Source organism: Apium graveolens, chromosome 8, assembly GCF_009905375.1.
Source record: "Apium graveolens cultivar Ventura chromosome 8, ASM990537v1, whole genome shotgun sequence".
NCBI classification, from domain to species: domain Eukaryota; kingdom Viridiplantae; phylum Streptophyta; class Magnoliopsida; order Apiales; family Apiaceae; genus Apium; species Apium graveolens.
Genome location: NC_133654.1, coordinates 258,213,330 through 258,234,823, shown reverse-complemented (window position 1 = coordinate 258,234,823; position 21,494 = coordinate 258,213,330). Strand labels below are relative to the sequence as shown.

The 21,494-nt window shown below is 30.5% G+C and overlaps 1 pseudogene; it reads right to left on the bottom strand.

Moving 5' to 3' along the window:
- Nucleotides 1-9,716: 9,716 nt before the first annotated feature.
- LOC141680721 (UDP-glycosyltransferase 83A1-like) lies at nucleotides 9,717-10,506 on the bottom strand (annotated as a pseudogene).
- Between the last annotated feature and the right edge of the window lie 10,988 nt (nucleotides 10,507-21,494).

The window sequence follows — 21,494 nt, the reverse complement described above, 5'->3', positions numbered from 1 at the left end:
ATTAGGTACAATCACCTAAACTAGAATTTTTAGTTTCAATATTGATTTGATGTTTGTCATGTTTATAAACAACTATATAAACATGCTTTAGTGTGTTCTACATGAAATTTAAGGGAAAGGTAAATTTGAAAATAGTTGGTTTCAAAATGTATTTAATAATTGAAGTTAAATTTTTATTTTAGCATTAAAAGACATTTTTAATGCCAAATTATAGCAATTACCATAATCATTTTACATGTTGCGCTAAAAACTCAATTCTGAAAGGGTTCTTTATATTGGATGCAAATATGCATAAACATATCATTGATTTTAAATTTGAAATCAATGATACATTTATGCATGCATACCACATCATCAAGTAATCACAAATGACATTAAAAATGGTGAACTTTATATAAAATTTAGGAAAGAGAGAAAGACAAAAATTAGTAAAATTAGAAATATTTGGATGCAAAATACAACCAATATTGGAGTTGAAATTTTACTTTAGTAACAAAAAAAAAAACTTCTTACACCGAACTCAGTTTTGTTCGAGCTCGTATATGAACTACTTCGAGTATCGTAGTATGGAAACTCAATTCCTCTCGAGCTTGTTTAAAAATTTCATCTATTTTTTTAAATTTTTTTAAATTTATTTAAATTTTTATAAATTTTTTATTCTTTTAAGTGTTGAACTAGCGAGCCAACTCAGATTAACTCGTTTAAATCCGACTCGTTTCATTTAGCTCATGGGTATAGTAAACTCAGCTAGCTTGTCTATTATAAATAAGTCAAATCTGATCACAGATTTAATCTCGTTTATCTTTCAAAAATACCCAATTAAACTCATTTATTAAATAACTATCTCAACTTGAATTACATCCGAGTTATATGTAATTCAATTTTTGATGTCCACTAAATTATCTTGAAACGAGAAAATATGCAAGTTTGGAGTTGGTTTGTCTAGTTATTCAAATTATGCATTGGTTATAATTAAGAACAATATAATATTTTTTGTTGTATATGAATTTTTTACTAATATTTAATAAAATTTAAGGAAAAAATAAATAAAAGATACACATGTACAAAGTATACCGGTAATAATATGCATTATCTGTATCACAAGATCAAGTTAAAAATTTAAAATAATTATGTATTTATTTTAGTTTCAACTTAAAATAATTATGTATTTATTTTAGTTATTGCAAAAAGTAGTATTCAAACAATTCCGAAAATATGATGTAACTCTTTTAATAAATGCATTTTTACCTAATTCATCTCATAATTGCCCCAACTAAAAATATCCAATGATCCAAATTAAAATTAACTTAAAGTCCTAAACCAGTCATTAATATCTTGTCAAAAAAAACCTTTCATAAATATGAATTTGGCTGATTTAACTTGTAAAATTTAATATTCCAACCCTAGTTCTCACTTAAAAATAGTTGCTTTGGATCTGTACAAATGTATATAGGCTGGCTAACACCATTTTAGTGACACCTAACATTCACATGTTTATTTTAATGCAAACTTATTTCTTTACGACACAACACAAAGCATCTATGCAACTAGATTATAAGCTCAATAAATAGAAAATATAGGCACCTGCATGCATGCGGGAAACCTGTAAAATTTTAAGCATATATAAACTGCAGGTAAACATAAACCAAACATGAATGCAAGTTTTGGTATCATTATTTAATTAGATAATTGGCAATTTTAAAACATAGAGCAAACTGCAAAATCACACATAAATTGAAATAAAAAGCCAGTTTATATTTATACATGAACTAGGCTAAAAGCATAAAGACAATACAATTACAAAACATACGGCATGGGCAGGGGCGGAACTAGTAATCTAATATGGGGGACCAAAATAAATAAAAGTAGAAAACATACTGATTCATTTGAAATGTGCACGCGATCAAATAAAAAGAATCAATGATCTCCTCGGCAGAAATGGTCTCCGCAATCTCCTTTTCAATATACACTATCAAATAATCCCTAAGAAATTAATCTTTCATTCGATTGCGAAGACTTTTTTCACAATTTTCATAGCAGAAAAAGATCGTTCAGATGTTGCAGTAGATGCTGGAAGAGTCAAGACAAGCCTTAATAGTCTATCAACTAATGGATACATGTCAGCTTTCCCTGTGGTTACCAATCCATGACATAAATCACCAAGAGTAGACAGATTCTTCAAATCTGGATGAACCGGAACATCTAACCCATAATGTTGTAGTTCACACTGTAGATGGATTTTTTCATCTTCCAAAAAATCTTCTGGATAAAACTTTTCAGCTAACTTGCAAATGTTCTCTATGTTGAAAGACCTGTAACCATCCCTAGGATTTAGTGATGCACTTAAAATGAAAAGCTCCGTCATTTGTTCACTGAATCTATTGTTTAGCTCCTGTAATTGTTGATCACGTATTAACGAATTGAAATCAATAATTTCATCATTGTTCTCAGAATCAATACCTTCATTAACAATCTCTGGATTTTGAGGATTTTGCTCGGAGTTTCTGTTTATCCCACCAAAAATCAGAGGCTCAACTCCAACTCCATCTCCAGTGACTTCAATTGAGGCGGTAGAAGGTTCTTCATCTTCACAAGTAGTTGTTTGCTTGTTCTTGGGTTGAAAATAAGATGTAATCTCTTTTCTCTTACTCATATTTACGGATTAGATACAAAGGTAGAGTAGATAAAGAGAGATGATATTAGGGATTGTAATTTTGTAACTTGTATGTACAGTGTGTGTTGGGGGTTTTGGGACCGGAGCAGAACAACTGAACAAGTATGTTTTGTTTTTAGACTTTAGTTTTAAGCATCTTTTTTTTGTTTCAAATTGTACTATCTTTATCTTATATGTTTATTTATTAATTATTAAGATTAATGAACAAATTCCACGATTTCCATCTAATCAATATTATTTTGAATGAAATAATTAATAAAATCAATAAAATTTTGTATAATCAATTCTCAATTTCAATTTTCTTTTAAATCTAGGGGGACCAAAAAAATTTTTGATAGTAAATTTTAAAATTTTATATTAAAATTTTGGGGTTATTCCGCAGTTGGCGGGGACTGGGGCTCCCTTCGATCCCCCTAGTTCCTCCCCGGGGCATGGGGCAGGTCTTTCATAGGACTATGCATTCCAAATTATTTGCATTACAATTAATTAATTGTTTTGACTGAACCTTAGAACCAGTAAAATAAATTCTTATATTTTGAAATATTTGTATTCGTTAAACTTGAGTCTCAACACTACATTTCAACTTAATATTATCAAAAGAAGTGAATCAACACCTCATTTTCAATCAATATCAACCAAGAATGTAATTTCACAAGCAATATATATAAGGCCAACCATTTATAAGCTAGTAGTTTATTATATTGAGGTTTAATTAAGTAAGCTAGAAATAAAGAAAAGGAGCCCTGTCCAATTAAGAAATTAGCTAAAATTGTTTCTTCAAATCTTGAAGTAAAGGGTTCTCAAACACTTAAACATAACACACATACATAACACACAGTAACTAAATAAAATTATTAGAGGCCGATTCTAATAAGAAAATGAAATGCCATTGATCAACCTGCATTTAACCAGCTTGCTTGGAGGACTTCTACTTGCATTCTTCAGCTTCTTCACTTCCTCCTTAAGCTCCTCCAACTTCCTCAATTCTTCTTCTAAAACTGTCATTTTGCCTGAGCACCTAGGACGTGCAATTTGAGAAGAACTAGCCCTGATTCTCCTAAAAACAATGCAAATACTTCAGTCTTACAAACATATAAATATAATTAAATTTTTTAATTAAATTTAATATAATAAACTATATTTAGAATCAGAAGGCTTGATCTTATCTAGGACGTGTAATCTGAGAAGAACTCGATTTTGTTTATTGAATAACCAGCTCGTCTCATATTAATTACATCCCAATTATAGTAATTCAAATTTTAATATAAAGAAATTTGTCGATACACCTTTTATTTTGATACAAAAAATTATGGAAATTTAAAGTTAGTTTATGTAGTTTGAAATTCTTTTAACCGGTTACAATAACTACACTATTTTTTTTCCGCCAACCAACTTGTCTCAACTCATTTAAAGAGACTCGTGAACTTACGAGTAAACTCTCGATTCGGCTCACTACAAAAAAATAAGGCTAAATACAATTGCACAAATACAACCAGAGTTAATTTCAATCACCTTCAGTTGAATTTAAGGGCACGACTGAATAAAACCGCATGCGGTCGTATTTAAATACGATCGTATTACGTGATCGAATTTAGTAATAATTACGACTGAATAAATACAACCGTATTTATATGCAACCATATATAGTTGGGTTTCGGCGTGCTACTAAATTTAACCTCCCTCGGTCGAATTTAGCCTTACCAAAAAATGGAGGAAATTTTCCCGCCAACAAAATTTTTTGACACTGCTAAATTCAACCGATTTCTGTCGAATTCGATACTTGAAAATGGAGGGAATTTTCCCGCACTTTTAAAAATTTAGTTGCAAAAGTGGAGGGAAATTTCCCTCCTTTCTGAAAATTATAATTTCAGTAGAATTCAGTTGTGTTTATCTAACAGGACAGTATTCGATTGTATTTAGTACTATTAGAATATTTTTTTAAAGAAAATTATTTGAAGGTTAGTAAATATTTTGAAAAAAATTATGTATAAAAGTTAGAATAAAATTTACACGGAAGTTAAATTTTTAGTTTTTGCAAAAAAGATCATTATGGTAAGCGCATTTTCAAATTTCTTTTATTCGTTGCTTAACAATAATTGAAAATTTATAAAAGTAGATTGACCAATACTTCTTACTAGTGTTTAGTCCCATATTAATGTTTCAATTTTTTTAAAAATATTTATGAATGATCTAACTATAAGTATGTATTCAAGTTTTCTAAGTAGTTTTGACTTGGCTTGCATATGTGGATTTGATTTTTGTGTTGTTGTGGTTAGATTTGAACTATATTTTGGGATGTTATAATTTAGGCAAGAACCTGTCAATTTTTTTTACTAAACATGTTGCCTTAGCCTAAAATAATGTTGGCAAAAATAATTCAAAAGATGTTGCTATAGCCAGGTAAGTGTTGGCAAAGATAAGAAATGTTAATAAAATTGGTGTTGCTATAGACTGAGATTGTGTTGCCATAAGAATTAAGGCAACATCAAATTTGTGTTACCTTTAAAAACCCAGTATTGCCATAAACTTAAAGTCAATACCGGTTCAGATGTTGCTATTGACATTATAATGTTGCCATAGAGGTCTACAGCAACACATTTTTGGTGTTGGAATTCTTCTGTAAAATGTGTTGGCAAAATATCAAAGGCCACATGCAAATTTCCAACACCCTCAAAATTGACCAAAGTGTTGCCTTAAGATTTGTGGCAACATTTTTTTACATTTTTCACATTTTTTTTGATGTTGCTGTAGGCCATTTATGTGGTAGTGTCCCCTATTAGTTATCATCAAGTAGAATTGGAGAGATTGAAGTTTGTGCAGCCACCAGTTTTTGAAGCAACTGAGTTTGAGTCTCTTGATTTTGTAGTATCTTGGCCACTGAATTTTCAATATTAGAAATTCTTGAACAATGCCTTAACTTTTCTAGATAGATCACTTTTCTTCCCGAGCTTTTCCCGAATTTCTCTCATTGTGGCTGCTTGAAGCTTCTCATTCAAACTTGTATACATATCCTTCTTGGATTCATCAGTTAAGAGTTTGAGACCATCCAAATCTAGATCCTATTAGAGATTTTGAATCCTGTGAAGTTGGAGGGACTCTAGATGGGATTGAAGAAGTGACCTTGTACCGGCATTGGTAGTGGCTGCTAAAGCTATTTGAGTTTGATTGATTAACGTGAAAAATGTGGAGTTGAAGTGGTGAGAGCTGCATTCCTTGCTAAGCATCCATTCAGGAGTATTTGTTGTAGAACTAGGGCATGCATCTCCCCCTAAGTTCATGCCATCATCTACACAAAATTCTTCATCAAACTCATCATCATCAGCTCCAAAATTAGAATCTACATCAGATGTAAGAGGCAGTGTGGTTATTGCATCTTTGGCCCTTTATATTGATTCAGTTGTGTGGAGTAAATTCAATGTTCTTTCTGCCTCCTCATTGCCTTGAACAACCAAGGTTTTATAGGCTGTATCATGATGAGTAAATGTCTGAGCATCCAAGGAAATAAAATCTATAACCTCTCTCTATTATTGATGACAAAGTCTTTCCTTTTAAGTATCACTGACATCCATGGACTCACTAGCAATGGCTGACACCGTTATTCCTCTTGTACCTGCATTTCTCTCTTTTTCTCTATATTCTTGCATAGGGGCTCCCCGGGTTCACCACCCTCACAACCTCACCTTCACCTACTAAGGTGGAACTCCCTTCACTCACTTTTGTCACACTTGGAAAAAATAGTGTGTATTATAGAACTATCAACCTCTTCTTTTGCCTGGGAGCAACCCAGCCTCTCAGTCAGTTCACTTTCTTCCCTCAATCCTAAATGTGATTAAACAACTATAAGTCATATGCACTTGTAATAGATTTTGAAATGTCAAAGTATTTGTGCACTGACTGTCAACGTGTGTGAAATAGTCATTGAAGGTGTAGTTGTGACTATCAAGTATTTTAAAATAAACTCCAGCTACCTCAATTATTTGAACTAGAAAAATCTAAACTAACTTAAATTTTAGAACAAGTTCAGTATATATTTTAGAGACGTGTAATAGCATAAAATAGATTATATTAAGTATGTTTAGAATAATTTGTAATCCTGTAATTGTAATTAATTATTTAAATGTTCATATACATAAAATTTATTGTAATCCTAAAAAAATAGTTTTTTATAATATTTTAAATAATTTTTTAAAATAGGACCCCTTAAATATTTTCGCATTGACCTTAAAATTTTAGGATCAACCCTATCCTTAAATAGAATGATTTTGTAAGTCATTTGTTGGATAATACTATAAAGGTGTAATACATGTTATAAGGTGTAACCCATGTATTAGGATATGAAATTTTGAACTTTCATCAAACTGAATTATGTAAATATAATTTTAATTAGTAAAATTAAAGGTACTTTGACATTTTATTTAATTTATTCGTCGAACATAGGTGGTCCCCCAACACACTGAGTCCATCATAATAAGTGGCTCAAAAATTCTAAATTATTCTTTATAATTATATATAAATTTAAGTATGTGAAAGAAATTTAAATCAATTTTTTCTTCTTACAAATATAACATCTCTTCATTTCTCACTATTTTTAATCTGGGTATCGGAAAGTAGTTTGAAAGAATTTGAGGCCTTAATACAAAAGTGAATGAACCTGGCATATAAAAATATAAATGATTTTATATTTTAAAATAATCTCTAGCTAACTCAATTATTTGACTAAAAAAATCTAGACTAACTTAAATTTTCGAACAAGTTCACTATATATTTTAGAGACGTCTAATCGCATAAAATAGATTATATTAAGTATGTTTATAATAATTTGTAATCCTGTAATTGTAATTAATAGTTTAAATGTTCATATAAATAAAATTTATTGTAATCCAAAAAAAATAGTTTTTTTATAATATTTTAAATATTTTTTTAAAATAGGACCCCTTAAATATTTTCGCATTGACCTTAAAATTTTAGGACCGGCCTATCCTTAAATATAATGATTTTGTAAGTCATTTATTAGATAATATTATAAAGGTGTAACACATGTTATAAGGGTGTAACACATGTATTAGGATATGAAATTTTGAACTTTCATCAAACTGAATTATGTAAATATAATTTTAATTAGTAAAATAAAAGTTACTTTGACATTTTATTTATTTTTTTCGTTAAACATAGGTGGTCCTCACTTAGCACACTCTCGACCCATTATAATAAGTAGTCCAATTTTTTTTAAATTATTTATCCTTTTTATTTATAAACAAATTTAAGTATGTGAAAGATATTTAAATCAATTATGTATTATTACTAATTTAACAGCACTTCATTCTCATGGTTATTAATCCGTATGGGAAAGAAGTTTGAAAGAATTTGAGGCCTTAATGCAAAAAGTAAATGTTCTCGGCATCTCAAATTATATCTGATTTTGTATTTTAAAATGATCTGGGGTTAGCTTAATTATTTAAACTAGAAAAATTTGGACTAACTTAAATTTTCGAACAAGTTCACTGTATATTTTAGAGATGTCTAATCACATAAAATAAATTATATTACATATGTTTATGATAATTTCTAATCCTGTAATTTTAATTAGTAGTTTAAATGTTCATATACATAAAATTTATTGTAATCCTAAAAAAAACGACCCCATAAATATTTTCGCACTGGACCTTAAAATTCTCAAGAACGGCCCTATCGTTGAATAAAATGATTTCGTAAATCATTTATTGGATACTGTTACAAGGGTGTAACTCTAACTGGACCACTTCGCGAGCAGGTAGACTGGTTAGACTGAGTTTGGTTCTATTCGAGCTCTTATGCAAGCCGATCTGAGTATGCCAGGACTTGATTAAAACTCGACTAGAAAACTCGATCGTCTTGAGCTTTTTTAAAATTTATATATAAATATTTTTTCAAATTTCTTTTTATTATTTTTAAATATAATTTTAATTAAACTTTAATAGTTTTTAATCCTTTTAAGTGTTGAGCTCGTGAGCCAACTCGGCTAAACTCATTTAAACCTAACTGGTTTTGCTTACGGGTATACTAGACTCGGCAAGCTGGTCAATTAAATAAAAAAACCAAACTAAACCAAACAGCTCAAATATATCCCGCATAGAGCAGAATCTGGGAATGGTATGATGTTCGTAGCCTTTCCCTCATTCAAGAATAAAATCCTTTTAAGTGTTGAGCTCGTGAGCCAACTCATTTAGCTTACGGGTATACTAGACCCGACAAGCTCGTCTATTAAATAAAAAAACCAAACTAAACCAAACATCTCCAATACATCCCACATAGAGTAGGATCTGGGAACGGCCTCATTCAAGAATGAAGATGGTGTTACTCGAAAGTAAATATTCTGACTTAATCTGCATCTAATAGAATATATCTCAGAATCAGAAACGTAACAGTCAGCCCATCAGTATTTACCAAAGAAAATCTTAATCTAGCCCATCAGGATTTATCAGCCTCAGCAAATCCTTACCAGGCATCGGGATTTGTCAGCCTCGTCAAATCTTGATCAGGAGTCAGTATTTATTCCAACAAATCATAGTTTATAATTTTTGATCAGCAAATACTGATATTCCCTGTTACACATATTCAATATTCATATTAAAATATTATAATAAGTCAATAAGTATTTTAATTAAACAATTAGTAAAATTCCTCGGCCAAGTTGACACGTGTACGTGAGACCCCGAGACAAGTTGGAAGCTATAAAAAATGATTGCAGTTAAATTGCGTCCTCCTGTATTCATTGAGAATATTCACAACATTTTGATTAAGGTGATCTACATCATTATAACCGGTGGCAGAGCTAATCTGTTCTAGCGAGTTCGGGATTAGAGAAAAAGAGAAGATGTTAAAGGCCTCATAGTGTTATTTTCGTTCCTCAGCTGGTCTGATTGCAGGAGTCCTTTTTATCTCTACTAAAAAAGTTGCTTTCTGTGATGAATTATCCCCTAAACATCAGGTAATTTATATTAAGTCATTACTGACCCTTTAGCATAGATCTCATCCATTCAATAATCTTTCCAAGGTTTTTGAACTAGTGTCCATCTTGCACGCTATTAATAATTTTTTCTTTTAAATCCACTGCCCTCGCTTTATAATTTATGTCACCAAGAAGTTGTTCAGCCTTATTTTTTATTTCATCTTTCCTAATGATGCCAGTTTCATCTTTCTCAAACCCCAGTCCTACTTTCCAGACATCACAAATATAACTCTCGTAGAGGAACTGATCAACAAAGTATGGCCAGCAGAGGAAAGGAACTCCGTTGCTCAGACCTTTTATAGTAGAATTCCAGCAATGGCTCATGAAACAAGCAACTGACGGATGACTCAGAACTTTTTCTTGAGGAGCCCAACTTACTATTTTTCCACGACACCCTATTCGCCCTTCAAATTCTTGTCGGTGTGCTTCTTCATTTGTCATACCAGGACGCAGAACCCATAGAAAAGGATTCTTGGTTAGTTCAAGTCCTAAAGCCAGTTCTTGAAATTATGTTTGATCAAAAATAGTAAGGCTTCCAAAGGCGGCATAAATAACCGAACAAACTGGTTGTTGATCAAGCCATGACAAGCAGTCATCATCCTCGGCCCAAAAAATTGCATGCCTGATTTCCAGGCTTGCTGCTTGCGGGAAGTGCACCTACTGGTAATATTTCTGGAAATAATGAAAATGTAGATGGCTCCAATTCGTAAGCTGTATTGCATATTATGAAGTCCGCTAATTTAAAATATTGATTATTTTCAGAGAGAAATTGAAAGAAGCTCTTTTGTACTGCTATATCGCGGATGCAAGCCCATCCAAATGTTTCCGTTTTGAGAGCAGGCATTGTGGCTTATAGATGAAGCATCTACTTCTTTAAATTGGTTCCTGCATTAAGATTTATTTAATTTTGACCCGTATTCTACAGTGTAAATCTCAATGACCAAACAACAATAACTCCCTTATGATAATTACAATATATATCAATATATAAATCTCGGGATGAGTGATAATCGAACTCATGACCTGAGATTAGAGCTGGCTACTTGTGCGGGTTTGAACCACCCGCTCGGGACCGGCTCGTGGGGAAGCCCAGATTTATTCGGTTCGAACAGGGCCGATTCAAAACCGCACAATTCGTTAAATATTACGAGCCGATTATGAATATTATATTAGAAAACAAGGACCGGAAGCTCGCCAACCCGGCTCGTGAACCCGCCGCCAACCCATGTATAATTTACAAAGAAAAGTCTTTTTCTTAAAAAGGTTCTTTTACGTTTACGATTCACGTGCCAGTTACGAATCATTATTTTTCAGTTCAAACGCGGCCCGAACCGGATTCATTACTCTACCGGGTCGGTTCAATGTTAAGGTTTCCAGTGCCCCACCCGTATGCGGCCCGGCCCGAACCGCACGGACCGCACAAGTGGCCAGCTTTACCTGGGGATGACCAGAGACTTACCATTAAGCTATCCCTCTCAATTTTTTTATTAGGTTCCGAAGATAAAAAATTTGCATCTCATGAGGAAGATAAAAAGTTTGCATCTCACGGGAAAACAATAAGCCATTAGGAAGATAAAAAAATCATTCCTATCCTCATCTAGTTCCAATCCATCCCGAATCGAAACCAAGCGCATTCTGTCATCATCCACATCAATTTAGTTTTTCGACATCGCTTTTAGGACACGCAAGTGATTAAAATCAGTGTTTACAAATGTAAATTTAAAACCATGTTATGCAATTTTTTGCATAAGCTTCATCATTGGAATTACATGGCCTTGTGCAGGGTATGGTATTGCTAGTACTGCTTATTGTGTTTTTTTAATATTTGACCAGCAGAGCTTTTTATGATAAACTTTAAAACAGAGTTAAAAGGTCATGTCAAGTTAACTAAGGGAGAAAGTTACAGTTTTTCTGAAAGAATTTTTTTAGTTAATTAGGTACAATCACCTAAACTAGAATTTTTAGTTTCAATATTGATTTGATGTTTGTCATGTTTATACATTTACCACATCATCAAACAACTATATAAACATGCTTTAGTGTGTTCTACATGAAATTTAAGGGAAAGGTAAATTTGAAAATAGTTGGTTTAAAAATGTATTTAATAATTAAAGTTAAAGTTTTATTTTAGCATTAAAAGACATTTTTAATGCCAAATTATAGCAATTACCATAATCATTTTACATGTTGCTCTAAAAACTCAATTCTAAAAGGGTTCTTTATATCTTTTGGATGCAAATATGCATAAATACATCATTGATTTTAAATTTGAAATCAATGATACATTTATGCATGCATACCACATCATCAAGTAATCACAAATGACATTAATAATGGTGAACTTTATATAAAATTTAGGAAAGAGAGAAAGAAAAAAATTAGTAAAATTAGAAATATTTGGATGCAAAATGCAACTAATATTGGAGTTGAAATTTTATTTTAGTAACAAAAAAAATACTTCTTACACCGAACTCAGTTCTGTTCGAGCTCGTATATGAACTACTTCGAGTATCGTAGTATGGAAACTCAATTCCTCTCGAGCTTGTTTAAAAATTTCATCTATTTTTTTAAAATTCATTTTTATTATATTTGAATCAAATTTTATTTAAATTTTTATAATTTTTTTATTCTTTTAAGTGTTGAACTAGCGAGCCAACTCGGATTAACTCGTTTAAATCCGACTCGTTTCATTTAGCTCATGGGTATAGTAAACTCAGCTAGCTTGTCTATTATAAATAAGTCAAATTTGATCACAGATTTAATCTCGTTTATCTTAGACGAAAAGACTTGTCTTTTTCAAAAATACCCAATTAAACTCGTTTATTAAATAACTATCTCAACTTGAATTACATCCGAGTCATATGTAATTCAATTTTTGATGTCCTCCAAATTATCTTGATACGAGAAAATATGCAAGTTTGGAGTTGGTTTGTCTAGTTATTCAAATTATGCATTGGTTATAATTAAGAACAATATAATATTTTTTGTTGTATATGAATTTTTTACTAATATTTAATAAAATTTAAGGAAAAAATAAATAAAAAATACACATGTACAAAGTATACCGGTAATAATATGCATTATCTGTATCACAAGATCAAATTAAAAATTTAAAATAATTATGTATTTATTTTAGTTTCAACTTAAAATAATTATGTATTTATTTTAGTTATTGCAAAAAGTAGTATTCAAACAATTCCGAAAATATGATGTAACTCTTTTAATAAATGCATTTTTACCTAATTCATCTCATAATTGCCCCAACTAAAAATATCCAATGATCCAAATTAAAATTCACTTAAAGTCCTAAACCAGTCATTAATATCTTGTCAAAAAAAACCTTTCATAAATATGAATTTGGCTGATTTAACTTGTAAAATTTAATATTCCAACCCTAGTTCTCACTTAAAAATAGTTGCTTTGGATCTGTACAAATGTATAAAGGCTGGCTAACACCATTTTAGTGACACCTAACATTCAGATGTTTATTTTAATGCAAACTTATTTCTTTAAGACACAACACAAAGCATCTATGCAACTAGATTATAAGCTGAATAAATAGAAAATATAGGCACCTGCATGCATGCGGGAAACCTGTAAAATTTTAAGCATATATAAACTAGAGGTAAACATAAACCAAACATGAATGCAAGTTTTGGTATCATTATTTAATTAGATAATTGGCAATTTTATAACATAGAGCAAACTGCAAAATCACACATGAATTGAAATAAAAAGCCAGTTTATATTTATACATGAACTAGGCTAAAAGCATAAAGACAATACAATTACAAAACATACTTCATGGGCAGGGGCGGAACGAGAAATCTAACATGGGGGACCAAAATAAATAAAAGTAGAAAATATACTGATTTATTTGAGATGTGCACGCGATCAAATAAAAAGAATCAATGGTCTCCTCGGCAGAAATGGTCTCCGCAATCTTCTTTTCAATATACACTATCAAATAATCCCTAAGAAATTCATCTTTCATTCGATTGCGAAGACTTTTTTCACAATTTTCATAGCAGAAAAAGATCGTTCAGATGTTGCAGTAGATGCTGGAAGAGTCAAGAGAAGCCTTAATAGTCTATCAACTAATGGATACATGTCAGCTTTCCTGTGGTTACCAATCCATGACATAAATCACCAAGAGTAGACAGATTCTTCAAATCTGGATGAACCGGAACATCTAACCCATAATGTTATAGTTCACACTGTAGATGGATTTTTTCATCTTCCAAAAAATCTTTTGGATAAAACTTTTCAGCTAACTTGCAAATGTTTTCTATGTTGAAAGACCTGTAACCATCCCTAGGATTTAGTGATGCACTTAAAATGAAAAGCTCCGTCATTTGTTCACTGAATCTATTGTTTAGCTCCTGTAACTGTTGATTACGTATTAACGAATTGAAATCAATAATTTCATCAGTGTTCTCAGAATCAATACCTTCATTAACAATCTCTGGATTTTGAGGATTTTGCTCGGAGTTTCTGTTTATCCCACCAAAAATCGGAGGCTCAACTCCAACTCCATCTCCAGTGACTTCAATTGAGGCGGCAGAAGGTTCTTCATCTTCACAAGTAGTTGTTTGCTTCTTCTTGGGTTGAAAATAAGATGTAATCTCTTTTCTCTTACTCATATTTACGGATTAGATACAAAGGTAGAGTAGATAAAGAGAGATGATATTAGGGATTGTAATTTTGTAGCTTGTATGTATAGTGTGTGTTGGGGGTTTTGGGACCGGAGCAGAACAACTGAACAAGTATGTTTTATTTTTAGACTTTAGTTTTAAGCATCTTTTTTTTGTTTCAATTTGTACTATCTTTATCTTATATGTTTATTTATTAATTAGTAAGATTAATGAACAAATTCCATGATTTCCATCTAATCAATATTATTTTGAATGAAATAATTAACAAACTCAATAGATTTTTGTATAATCAATTCTCAATTTCAATTTTTTTTAAATCTAGGGGGACCAAAAAAATTTTTGATAGTAAATTTTAAAATTTTATATTAAAATTTTGGGGTTATTCCGCAGTTGGCGGGGACCGGGGCTCCCTTCGATCCCCCTAGTTCCTCCCCTGGGCATGGGGCAGGTCTTTCATAGGACTATGCATTCCAAATTATTTGCATTACAATTAATTAATTATTTTGACTGAACCTTAGAACCAATAAAATAAATTCTTATATTTTGAAATATTTGTATTCGTTAAACTTGAGTCTCAACACTACATTTCAACTTAATATTATCAAAAGAAGTGAATCAACACCTCATTTTCAATCAATATCAACCAAGAATGTAATTTCACAAGCAATATATATAAGGCCAACCATTTATAAGCTAGTAGTTTATTATATTGAGGTTTGATTAAGAAAGCTAAAAATAAAGAAAAGGAGCCCTGTCCAATTAAGAAATTAGCTAAAACGGTTTCTTCAAATCTTGAAGTAAAGGGTTCTCAAACACTTAAACATAACACACAGACATAACACACAGTAACTGAATAAAATTATTAGAGGCCGCTTCTAATAAGAAAATGAAATGCCATTGATCAACCTGCATTTAACGAGCTTGCTTGGAGGTCTTCAACTTGCATTCTTCAGCTTCTTCACTTCCTCCTTAAGCTCCTCCAACTTCCTCAATTCTTCTTCTAAAACTGTCATTTTGCCTGAGCACCTAGGACGTGCAATTTGAGAAGAACTAGCCCTGATTCTCCTAAAAACAATGCAAATACTTCAGTCTTACAAACATATAAATATAACGAAATTTTTTAATTACATTTAATATAGCAAACTATATTTAGAATCAGAAGGCTTGATCTTATCTAGGACGTGCAATCTGAGAAGAACTCGATTTTGTTTATTGAATAACCCGCTCGTCTCGTATTAATTACATCCCAATTATAGTAATTCAAATTTTAATATAAGGAAATTTGTCGATACACCTTTTATTTTGATACAAAAAATTATGGAAATTTAAAGTTAGTTTATGTTGTTTGAAATTCTTTTAACCGGTTACAATAACTACACTATTTTTTTTTCCGCCAACCAACTTGTCTCAACTCATTTAAACCGACTCGTGAACTTACGAGTAAACTCTCGATTCGGCTCACTACAAAAAAATAAGGCTAAATACAATTGCACAAATACAACCAGAGTTAATTTCAACCACCTTGAGTTGAATTTAAGGGCACGACTGAATAAAATCGCATGCGGTCGTATTTAAATACGATCGTATTACGTGATCGAATTTAGTAATAATTACGACTGAATAAATACAACCGTATTTATATGCAACCATTTACAGTTGGGTTTCGGCGTGCAACTAAATTTAACCTCCCTCGGTCGAATTTAGCCTTACCAAAAAATGGAGGAAATTTTCCCGCCAACAAAATTTTTTGACACTGCTAAATTCAACCGATTTCGGTCGAATTCGATATTTGAAAATAGAGGGAAATTTCCCGCACTTTTAAAAATTTAGTTGCAAAAGTGGAGGGAAATTTCCCTCCTTTCTGAAAATTATAATTTCAGTAGAATTCAATTTTGTTTATCTAACAGGACAGTATTCGATTGTATTTAGTACTATTAGAATATTTTTTTTAAAGAAAATTATTTGAAGGTTAGTAAATATTTTGAAAAAAATTATGTATAAAAGTTAGAATAAAATTTACACGGAAGTTAAATTTTTAGTTTTTGCAAAAAAGATCATTATGGTAAGCGCATTTTCAAATTTCTTTTATTCGTTGCATAACAAAAATTGAAAATTTATAAAAGTAGATTGACCAATACTTCTTACTAGTGTTTAGTCCCATATTAATGTTTCAATTTTTTTAAAAATATTTATGAATGATCTTACTATAAGGATGATGTCAAGATATATGTATTTTAGCTATATAATAATTTTTTAATAAAAATATGAAAGTATTTGGTTTGCTATTTTAATAGTCAACTAATAGTTTTACCGGTACTTCTTACTAGTATTTTGTCCCATACAAATATTTTGATTTTTTTTGAATGATCCAATCTTAGGATGTCAACATGTATATATTTTAGTGATATGATAAGATTTTAAGAAAATAAATAAATTTATCTATTTTATTATTTTAATAGTCAACTAGTAGTTTGACTCATTTAAAAACAAGCGTTTGTCTTTAAACTAGTCAAGTTCAGTCACAAATTTAAGCTCCTTTAACTAAAACGAGCGACTCGTATCATTTAAAAATGCTTGAACTCAAATATGTTTATTGAATAACAGGCTCGTTTTGTTTATACCCCAATTATTGAATTTTTTTCCGATGTTATGCAATTTATCAATACACCTTTTATCTTTATAGGAAAAAATATGTAAATTTGGAATTAGTTTGTATAATTTGAAATTCTTTTAATCCTTTTATTTTGATATGAAAAAGTATGCAAATTTAGAGTTAGTTTGTCTAGCCATAATAACTACTCTAAATTTTTTAATAACAGCAAATATAGTAACAATTTTCAAAAAAAAATAATATTCCAATTTTGGCTGCCTCTGTATACATAGATATTTGTACGTTGTTGCCGGCTTGCAACCACAGTTATTTGTACGTTGTTGCCGGCTCGCAGCCACAGTTATTTTAATGGAATCCTATTTCTTTACAACAGAACACAAAGGAATAGACATAAATAGAATGGTACATATGTGCATGGTGGAATTCCATAAAGCTTCAAGCATGTATAAACCAAACATGAAAGCAAGTTTTGGTGTCGTTGATTAGTTAAGCAAAAAAAACAACACACTCATAATATAACATATATAGAGCAAACTGCAAAACCAGACATGAACCAAAATGCAAAACCAGTTTCTTTGTGCTAGCTTGTACAGAACTATGCCACAAGCATATAAATATATACACTTACAAAACTACACAACGAGGTACAGGGAGAGCTCAAGGCATGCCTTCATGTGATTATGCATTAATCGTTTCAAGTGAACCTTAGAACCAGTACTATACATTGAATTATTAAATTTTGAAATATTTGTGTCTGTCAACTCTGAGAGTCAACACTACATTTCAACTTAATACTATACAAAGAAATGAATCAGTACTTCTAATAAGAAGTGATATGCCATTGATCAACCTGTATTCAACCAGCTTGCCTGGAGGACGTCAGTTTGCATCCTTCTTCACCTTCTTCCTTTCCTCCTTCAGCTCCCCAATCGCTTCCTCCAATTTTCGCACTCTTTCTTCAAGAATTTCCATTTTGCCTGAGCACCTAGGACGTGCTCTCGGAGAAGAACTAGCCTGCTGCTGATTCTCCTAAAAATAATGCATCTACTTTAGTCTTATAAACATATAAATACAACTAAATTTTTTAGTTAAATATTATTTAGCAAACTATATTTAGAATCAGAAGGCTTGATCTTACCTCATCACTAGGCCTATTTTCGGGTACTGGAACCCTATTTTGGTTCTTCTTCAGAATGAGGAGTGTGGGATCATTTGGATCTGCAATGAAATTGTCTCTAAATCCTTCCTTTACAGCTGGAGGCACTCTTTGACATATCTTGATAATTCCTTTAACATTGGCTAAATGATATTTGAGTCTTGTAATGCCTGACACTGGGTGTGAGCAATAGTTGCACACTGCATAGGTTCTGGTACCCATCTCTTGCTTTGTGCCATGATCCCAAGCATAGTCCACTTTTGTTGTTCATTGTGCGATAGATATTATAATTTTAGCATATATTTTACTAGCTTATCAAAATTCTTAAGATTTTGTATCCATTAAAGAATAAAAGAAATATTTAAATTAAATATACATGCTTGTTCTATTTTTTCTTTAAAGTAACTTTTGAAAAATAAATTTTTAATGACACATATTGTCCACAAATATTTTTAAAAAATCAAACAAACAAATAAAAGTAAAATAGTGCATCCACCGGTAACTAAAACTGATTTAACTTACTTGTTGATAGTGATGCTGGAAATTGATGGATCTGACTAAAAAATCAATTGATTAGTACTGTTGAGATGTAAAATTAATTGAGATATGAGTTTTGGAACAATTGATGAAGAAATGTAAATAAAACTAGGACAAAGAAATGTTTAGGGCGGCCAATACCTTACCTTTCAAAGTCTCTGGTATGAGATGGTACCCGGACTATGAATTTAGGAGAGTGACCTTCAAAGTCTCTGGTATGAGATGGTACCCAAACTATGAATTTAGGACAGTAAAATGTTTGATGCGGCCAGTAAGCAACTTGTATGTTACCCTCGAGAACGTTTTTATATTTATATGAGTCACCTTGACTAATTAGATTAGGGATTGAATATTATAATATAACTATAATATGACTATTTTAGCCTCCCAATTTTATTTTAAATTACATGAAAATATTATTCTTATTTATTCTATTTTTCTATTATTTAAATATAAGTGATAATTTTTTATTATATAAATTAGTTCATTTATTTAATAATCAACTGTTATTTATATTTCCTTAAACTAGGAAAAATTATATATAGAAAATATCAACAAGTAATAAAAAAGTAAGAATTAATCTAAAACTTTAACATTGTACAAACAATGATTTATGAATTAATGAAAAAAAGGGGGCGTAGAAAAGAATTTTTAATAACTTTTAATTACTTTTAAATTTATGGTTAAATTTCGTTGTTGAACAAAAACCATTATCTTATATTTTATTAAAATCTCTTAAATTTCACTGAATTACTAAAATAAAGGTACATATAACCAAATTCATGATATAAGAAAAAAATTATTCTTTTAAAATTACTAAAAAACAAGGAACCCATTTAAATATATCATTTATTATCATAGATATACAGTACGATATTTTAGAAATAAATATTATTTAACATATTTGATAGTTGAATAATAAAATAAAATAAATAAATGGTTAATGTAAAATAGTATACAAAGACATATTAGAGGCATATATAAGTTGAATACTACTATTTTTTATTTTTTTATTTCAATTTTCGAATTTATATTATATGAAAATTTTGAGTTTATTAGTTTCATTATTAAACTTAATAATAATTTCAATTATATAATCATACAATAAAAGAGTATCAAGTTATGAAAATCAAAATTTCATTCAATAATATGTAAACAGATCATATTTTTTGCAATGAGAATAAATAAATAAATATATATATATATACATATTTATCGATAATTTGTAGAGAGCAAAATTAAATTGTTACTGTAAAGTTTGCAACAGATTTTACATGATATAATTTGTTGTGCAAGACATTCCTGTACCTCAACAAGACTAAGTCAAATTGACAACCCTAAGTAAGTTGTATTGTTATCTTAAAGAAGCATACTGGAGTCTTTTTTCTTAAACGGTATCAAGCCTAAAGAGTATATCTTGGAGAAGATCAAGAATATCATGCCTCAGAAGCATTTTAATTATTTTTTTTTTAAATAGTGTTCAATTTTTTTATTAATAAAAAATTATCAGTTATTAAATAGTACAGTTTAAAAAATTTTAAAAAATATATTTTATCAATCTTAGCTAATACTAATATTATTACTTAATCATATTATCAAAATTGATTAATTTTCAAGTTAAATAATTATATATATTTAATTTTTTGTAAAATCTTACTTTTTTATCCATTAACACTAACATAAGTTTCCACATGTTACTCGTATGTAACACTTTAAAGTTATAGTAACATATTATAAAGGTCTACGTTGCTAAGGTAACATAATTTTGTAACACCCATGATTAAACCATTGCAATAGGCCATCTATGGCTTAGTGAAAGGTGATTCTTTTTAGCTATCTCATCACCACTCTCAGTTATCTCACTTAAGGTTGCCCCCTTTCTCTTCTTTCTACTCACCTCATCCTTTTGAGAAGATGAGGTGGTTCGTTGCCTAGCTTCTAAGGACTTTGAAAGAATGGTTGCAGCTTGAGAAGATCCTTATGGGTGTTCCTGTATTTGTACTTCTACAGGTTCAGGGATCATAGCTTGCTAGATTGATTTCCAATACTTCTCATGTCTTGCATTGAATAAGGATAAGTCTTAAATCTTTCAATCATGAAAGGTGTTAATATACATGCTTCAAGCATGTATATTTATAAACAGCATGCATTGGTAAACCAAAGCAAGTTTTGGTGTCAATATACATGCTTTAAGCATGTATATTTATAAACCGCATCCATTCGTAAACCAAAGCAAGTTTTGGTGTCGTTGATTAGTTAAGCAAAAAAAATAACATACACTTAATATAACATATATAGAGCAAATTGCAAAACCAGACATGAACTAATATGCAAAACCAGTTTCTTTGTGCTAGCTTGTACAGAACTATGCCACAAGCATATTAATATATACAATTACAAAACTACACAAAGAGGTACAGGAAGAGCTCAAAGTAGGCCTTCATGTGATTATGCATTAATCGTTTCAAGTGAACCTTAGAACCAGTACTATACATTAAATTATTAAATTTTGAAATATTTGTGTCTGTCAACTCTGAGTCTGGACACTACATTTCAACTTAATACTATACAAAGAAATGAATCAGTACTTCATTTTAAATTAATATCAACCAAGAATGTAATTCACGAGCAATATATGTAGCACAACCATCTATTGTAAGGTGGTAGTTCATTCTATTGAGGTCATATAAAAAAATTTAGCAAAAAAGAAAAGGAGCTAGGTTCAATTAAGAAATTAGCTTAAAAGGTTTCTTCAATTGTTAAAATAAAGGGTTCTCAAACACTCAAACATAACACATATTAACTGAAATAATATGTGTGATAGATATTATAAGGTGGTAGTTCAATTGTTCACTGTGTGATAGATATTATAA